The sequence below is a fragment of the Ochotona princeps genome, chromosome 14 (genome assembly GCF_030435755.1).
Source record: "Ochotona princeps isolate mOchPri1 chromosome 14, mOchPri1.hap1, whole genome shotgun sequence".
NCBI classification, from domain to species: Eukaryota; Metazoa; Chordata; class Mammalia; order Lagomorpha; family Ochotonidae; genus Ochotona; species Ochotona princeps.
Genome location: NC_080845.1, coordinates 57,021,816 through 57,027,815, shown reverse-complemented (window position 1 = coordinate 57,027,815; position 6,000 = coordinate 57,021,816). Strand labels below are relative to the sequence as shown.

The window sequence follows — 6,000 nt, the reverse complement described above, 5'->3', positions numbered from 1 at the left end:
GCATGGAATGTGAGGTAGCTGGTGCTTGACAATGGTACTTATTTATGAACTGTTAGCAGAAACTACTTCACATCATGTAGATAAACATTGCTTCTATCACAGGATTTGACTGGCTACCCTACTTCTCAGTTACAGGAGTGCTGGAACTTAAGGAAGTTAAAGATGTGTTCTAGGCCTTCACAAACAAGGGGACTTGATGTTTCCTTATTTTGTAAGATACCCAGAGCCTCCACAGAGAAACACTCAAGAAGCCTCAATGAAGGACACACTAGATTTCCAAAAATAAGCTCTGCAGATGGCTTCACTCCTTGAGGAATTGAAGACAGCAAAAATAGGGTAACTGATATTTTTGCTCAGTCCATATTTTTATTTTCAGGATCAAAGCTGATCAATGAGAAGAATGGCAAGTGTGTAAGGAAAGCAGCCTGAGATGAGCTGAGGAGGATAGGCGGAGTCCCAGGCTAAGGACCCCTTGAACAGGATGCCTGCTGAAAAGCTGCTGAAGGGCTTCAGAAAAAGGAATGGTGTGATTGAATTTGTGGTCTGTTTTACTCATCCATTAAAAAAAGACCTAATTTCTGAAGAGTTTTGAATTTACAACACAAAGAGTTCACGTACATCGCACCTCTAACTTCTTCTGTTGCTAATGCTTTAGGTTAATATGTATGTCACAATCTATAAACCACACCTAACTTCCCCTGTTATTAACATCTCACATGGTTGCAATTTGTGTTTGAGCAATATCTCTTTAGATCATGTATGGGGGTGAGCAAAGGAGCAGGAAGAGGCAGAACAACAAGTGTTTCCCCAACAAAACATGGGGAGACACTTGGAACATCTCAACTGGGCAGAGGTGGATTCTCCCAGCAACGGAGAGGGTGGATAGTGGAGTGGAAAAGTCAGACTTGGTGAGTGATTTCATGCTAGGCTAAGAAAGAGAGAAAGAGAGTGAATTCTGCAGTGTCTTTTATTCTCTCCCTTTGTGAACATGCAGATAATAGCTTAGATTCTGTTAACTGCATGATTAAGTGCAATGGGTTTCAGAGAAAAATGATGAACTGAGCTTTATGTCCCTGTGGGATCTGGAGAAGCCTGTTAATGTATATGTATACGGGAGAAAGCAGATGATGTCTTTGAGATCAGCTTAAAAGAGGAGAAAGGTCAAGTGAGGAGCTCCAGGGAACAAGGAATTGGAGAGATAGAAAAGACGAGAGAAGGCAGAACATGGGCTCAAGGGAAGGCTGTTCCTCTTCCCGCATCTTGACACTCAGAAACCCGGGGGGGTCCTTGTTGACTTCACCTTGCTCTGTATCACATCAAAACCAAATCTTAAGAGCTTTATTTCTTTAATTTTCTCATATTCAATTTTCTTTATTATTCCCTTGGTAGCATTAGTTTATCCCCCATAAATCAGTAAGTTGGGATGGGGCCTGGAATCTTGCATTCCTAATAAGTAGAATTTTTTTCTACGTTAAAGAAAGGTTTAAGGGAATTGTCTGGCAGGGTCCCAGCACCTTGATGGTCCATGTGTTAAGTGAATTGGATCTTGTCTTTAGTAAGTGTTAACTACATTCCTTGGCCTATGGGGTAGTGGCATGGTGTTAGAGATGCTGTGTTACTCATTCAATTGGCCTTCCCAGCTTGCCAGCTGGACAGGCTGAATCTCCTTAATCCATCCCTGGGGGAGTGAAATCATTCTCTCTCCAGATAGAAGGATGATTTTCAGAAGGAAGCCACTTTTCTTTTAAAACGCTGCAGAAATGAAAAGCATCTGGTGGCTATTTATAAAGCACCAATAGCTTTACCGTGCTGAGAAGCTGCATGTATTATACATGTTTATGCTAAATGGAACTGTGATTTCAAGGCATATCTTGGAGCTGGCTACTTGAAGAAATCCTGCAGAGAATGCTTCAGGCACAAAAACAACTTTTTGCGTCAAGTCAGCTGGATTCCCATCTACTACATTAGGTTTGTTCAAAGATTGGGTCTTAGGAGAATCAGAGCTTTGCAATCAAAGAGCTCTGGGCTCTAAGATGGCCTGCTTTTCCCTGGCTTATGGCTCACCTGGAATGTTGATCAAAACACTGTCGTTTGCCTAGTTCATTGGTTGTCAAACTTGACTGTACGTTAGAATCACATGGAGAGCTTTAAAAATGTACTGCTGCCTGGGTGCATGACAAGGCTCTAAGAAATCAGAATCTCTGAGGGGGTTAAACCCAGACCTGAGTAGGCTCAAAGATCCCCCAGGTGGTCCTAAAGTACGGTCAAGGTTGAAAATCCTTGTCTCTCATTAGTTAACACACTTTTGAATTTCTAGGCCAGGAGAACTTAACTTCCCCACTGCTATTGCCAATTTCAAGTCAGCAGCTCTCAGAGTTCTTAATTATATATACACTAAATGTAATTTAGTATCCAATGTTGAATTTCTGCGTGTCATCCTTGTGCAGGGGCCATGCTAATCTTCTCTGTATCGTTCCAATTTTAGTATATGTGCTGCTGAAGTGAGCACAATGCTGAATTTCTGCAGAGTCTTCCTTTCTATTACATTTTATTTATTTTTTTTAATTTTTTTAATTTTTATTTTTTTTAATTATTTATTATTTAACTTCATTAATTACATTGTATTATGTGACACAGTTACATAGATACTTGGGTTCTCCCCACCCCTCCCCAAACCCTCCCACCATGATGGATTCCTCCACCTTGTTGCATAACCACAGCTCAAGTTCAGTTGAGATTTCCCCATTGCAAGCGTATACCAAACATAGAGTCCAGCATCTTATTGTCCCGTCAAGTTCAACGGCTTCTTAGGTATACCCTCTCTGGTCTGATGACAGAGCCAGCAGAGTATCATCCCAGTCAATTGAAAGCTCCAACATACCATCAGCAAAAATTTACATCATTATGGAATTAATTGACATAGTAATGAGTAACCAATATGTTAAAAGTAAATGCGGGTTCCCAGCCACCTTCTGTGACCACCTCACCTATACTTCAATTTTAGTTTATACACAACATATAACATTCAAAACATAACATGTTATACATAACATCATATCATCTTAAATTAAGGCAAACATGTGGTATTTAACCTTTTGGGATTGGCTCATTTCCCTTAGCATTATGGTTTCCAGTTTGGCCCATTTGGCCACAAAGAACTGCATTTTGTTTTGTTTAATAGCTGAGTAGTATTCCATGGAGTAGATGAACCATAGCTTTCTTATCCAATCCTCTGTTGATGGGCATTTTGGTTGTTTCCATGTTTTTGCAATTACTGATTGTGCTGCTATGAACATAGGAGTGCATGCTGGTTTCTCATAGAACAAGTGTTCTGGATATATTCCTAGGAGTGCTATTGCTGGATCATACGGTATGTTGAATTTGAGTTGTTTGAATATTCTCCATACTGATTTCCATAGAGGCTGTACCAGCCTGCAGCCCCACCAGCAGTGGAGTAGGGTTCCCTTTTCCCCGCAACCTCGCCAACAAGTGTCGTTGGTGCTTTTATTCATGTGGGCCAGTCTTACTGGCGTTAGGTGGTACCTCATTGATGTTTTAATTTGGATTTCCCTTATTGCCAGGGAACTTGAGCATTTTTTCATATGTTTATTTGCCATTTGGGTTTGTTCCTTTGTGAAGTGTCTGCCCATTTCCCGTGCCCATTTCTTGAGTGGGTTGCTTGTTTTGACATTTTGGTTGTTTTGTAGCTCTTTGTATATTCTGGATATTAGCCCTCTATCACCTATGTCGTGTGCGAAGATCTTCTCCCATTCTGTGGGTTGCCTTTTTACTTTGTTGATTGTTTCTCTAGCTGTACAGAAGCTTCTTAGTTTGATGAGGTCCCAATTGTTTATTTTGGTCTTGATTTCTACTGCTTTATGTAGATTCTTTATGTAGAAGAGCCAAGAGACTCAATACAGAGACTGCTAGAACTTGTACGAGAGTTTGGTAGAGTGGCAGGGTACAAAATTAATGAGCAAAAATCAACAGCCATAGTGTATGCGAACAGCCCCAAGATGGAAAAAGACTTAACCAGCAAGATACCATTCAAAATAACAGAGAAAAGTATGAAATATCTGGGAATAAATCTAACCAAAAATGTAGGAGACTTATTTGAAGAAAACTACAAACTGCTTAAAAAAGAAATTGAACAAGACCTCAAAAGATGGAGTAACATCCCATGCTCCTGGATAGGTAAAATCAATATCATTAAAATGTCTATACTGCCAAAAGCAATATATACATTCAACGCAATCCCAATCAAATTGCCCAAAACATTCTTCATGGAACTGGAAACAATGATCCAAAGGTTCATCTGGAAGCACAAAAAACCACGGATAGCTAGAACCATCCTGAAGAACAGGAAGTTAGCAGGGGGAATCACAGTTCCGGACCTCTGGACATACTATAGGGCAGTGGTTATCAAAACAGCGTGGTACTGGCACAAAGATAGAGAGGAAGATCAATGGAGCAGAATAGAAACGCCAGAAGGAAACCCACACAGATACAGCCAAATAATCTTTGACAAAAAGACAAACGACAACCCAGGCAAATGGGAAGGTCTGTTCAATAAATGCTGTTGGGACAACTGGTTAATAGCCTGCAGAAACAAAAAAATAGATCCACATCTCTCACCATACACTAAGATCAGATCTAAATGGATAACAGATCTAAACCTACATCCAGAAACCTTCAAACTTTTGGAAGAAAATGTTGGAAACACACTGGAACACTTAGGGGTAGGCCCTCACTTCCTAAAAAAGACTCTATTACATTTTAAAAGTGTAAATTGTGGGGGTGGGCATAGGCATAGCGAGTGATAAAACTGCCCCTTGGGACACTTGCCTCCTGTACTGGAGTGCTGGGGTTCAAGTACTGTCTCTGCTTCTGAGTCTAGCTTCCTGCTGGTGTGTGCTTTGGGAAACAGCAGGTGATAGCTCAACAACCATTCACAAGGGAGACCTTGACTGAGTTCTAACTCCTTGGCTTCAGCCCACCCCAGCCTCAGCTATTGAGGGCATCTGGGGAGTGAACTTATGGAAGTAAGACATGTCTGTTTGTCTCTCGGTGGCACTGCCTTTCGCATAAAACTTTTCCAAGCTGCCCAGCAAGACCTTGTTGTGCCATGGCTGGAGCTGAGGATCAAGGAAGACCCTTCTGCATTGCTCAATGGCATTTTGGAACAATAATGAACTATGTTACCAAAAATAGCAAACTTAATGGTATTGTTGCTTTTTTTCTTTTTCTGTGCCAAGTGTTGAACTTGTCATGCAATGTTCTCTTTATCCTAGATCTTTGAGCATAGTGATGATAAGTTTTGGCCTGTACTGTTTCTCAAAGATAACCTGTAGGAAGATTATTCTGAAAGTGAGAAGTGTGGGTTCTTCTGCATGTTACCAGTGACACGTTGGCCAGAATTAATCCAAAATCTTTACAATAATTTAGGCTAGCTAGATAGACAGAGGGGGGAAGACTCAAGGAAGGCTGTATCTACATAAGAGAAGATGGGTCCCTTTCAGACAACCCCATCCTAGTCTTCTCATGGACCAAGATAGAAGCTTATTTTTCAAGATGCTACACTTTCATAAAATAGCACTAAAAGAACTTAGGTTGCTTACAATTGGTGTGCTTTGGCTAAGAATGACCACCCTGTCCTGCTGTGGTTTAGGACTAATCACAAAGGCATAAACAGACGGTACAGACAGGAACACTTTCAGCTGTGCGCAGGCCAGTTGGCCAAGATTTGGGGGAATGAAGACAGTTAGGAACGGGATCAACTGTGCCTAGAGATTTTGGAGTGGAGCCACAAAAGTGTGTGTCCTGCTGTGCTTCCTCCACACTCAATGCTCCAGGTCTGTGAGCAGCACCTGCCTAGGAGCCTCTGTTCCAAGGCAGCTCCAGGAGACAGGAGATAGATTTCCCCAGAAGTGAAACTGCAGCTGTAGACTTCCCCAAAGCTGTTTCCTGACCTAATGTATCTTCTCTTTAACATTCATCTAC

General features: G+C 41.3%; 1 long non-coding RNA gene and 1 other non-coding gene across 2 annotated transcripts in view; one reads left to right on the top strand and one right to left on the bottom strand.

The window, feature by feature from the left end:
• The first annotated feature begins 747 nt into the window (after nucleotides 1–747).
• LOC131481901 (uncharacterized) overlaps nucleotides 748–6,000 on the top strand; it is a 30,504-nt gene continuing 25,251 nt past the window's right edge. The window contains exon 1 of the long non-coding RNA XR_009246637.1: nucleotides 748–908. This is a non-coding gene — a long non-coding RNA (uncharacterized LOC131481901). The remainder of the gene's footprint in view (nucleotides 909–6,000) is intronic.
• LOC118759986 (U6 spliceosomal RNA) lies at nucleotides 2,403–2,509 on the bottom strand. Its single transcript, XR_004996510.2, has one exon. It is a non-coding gene; the product is annotated as a U6 spliceosomal RNA (small nuclear RNA).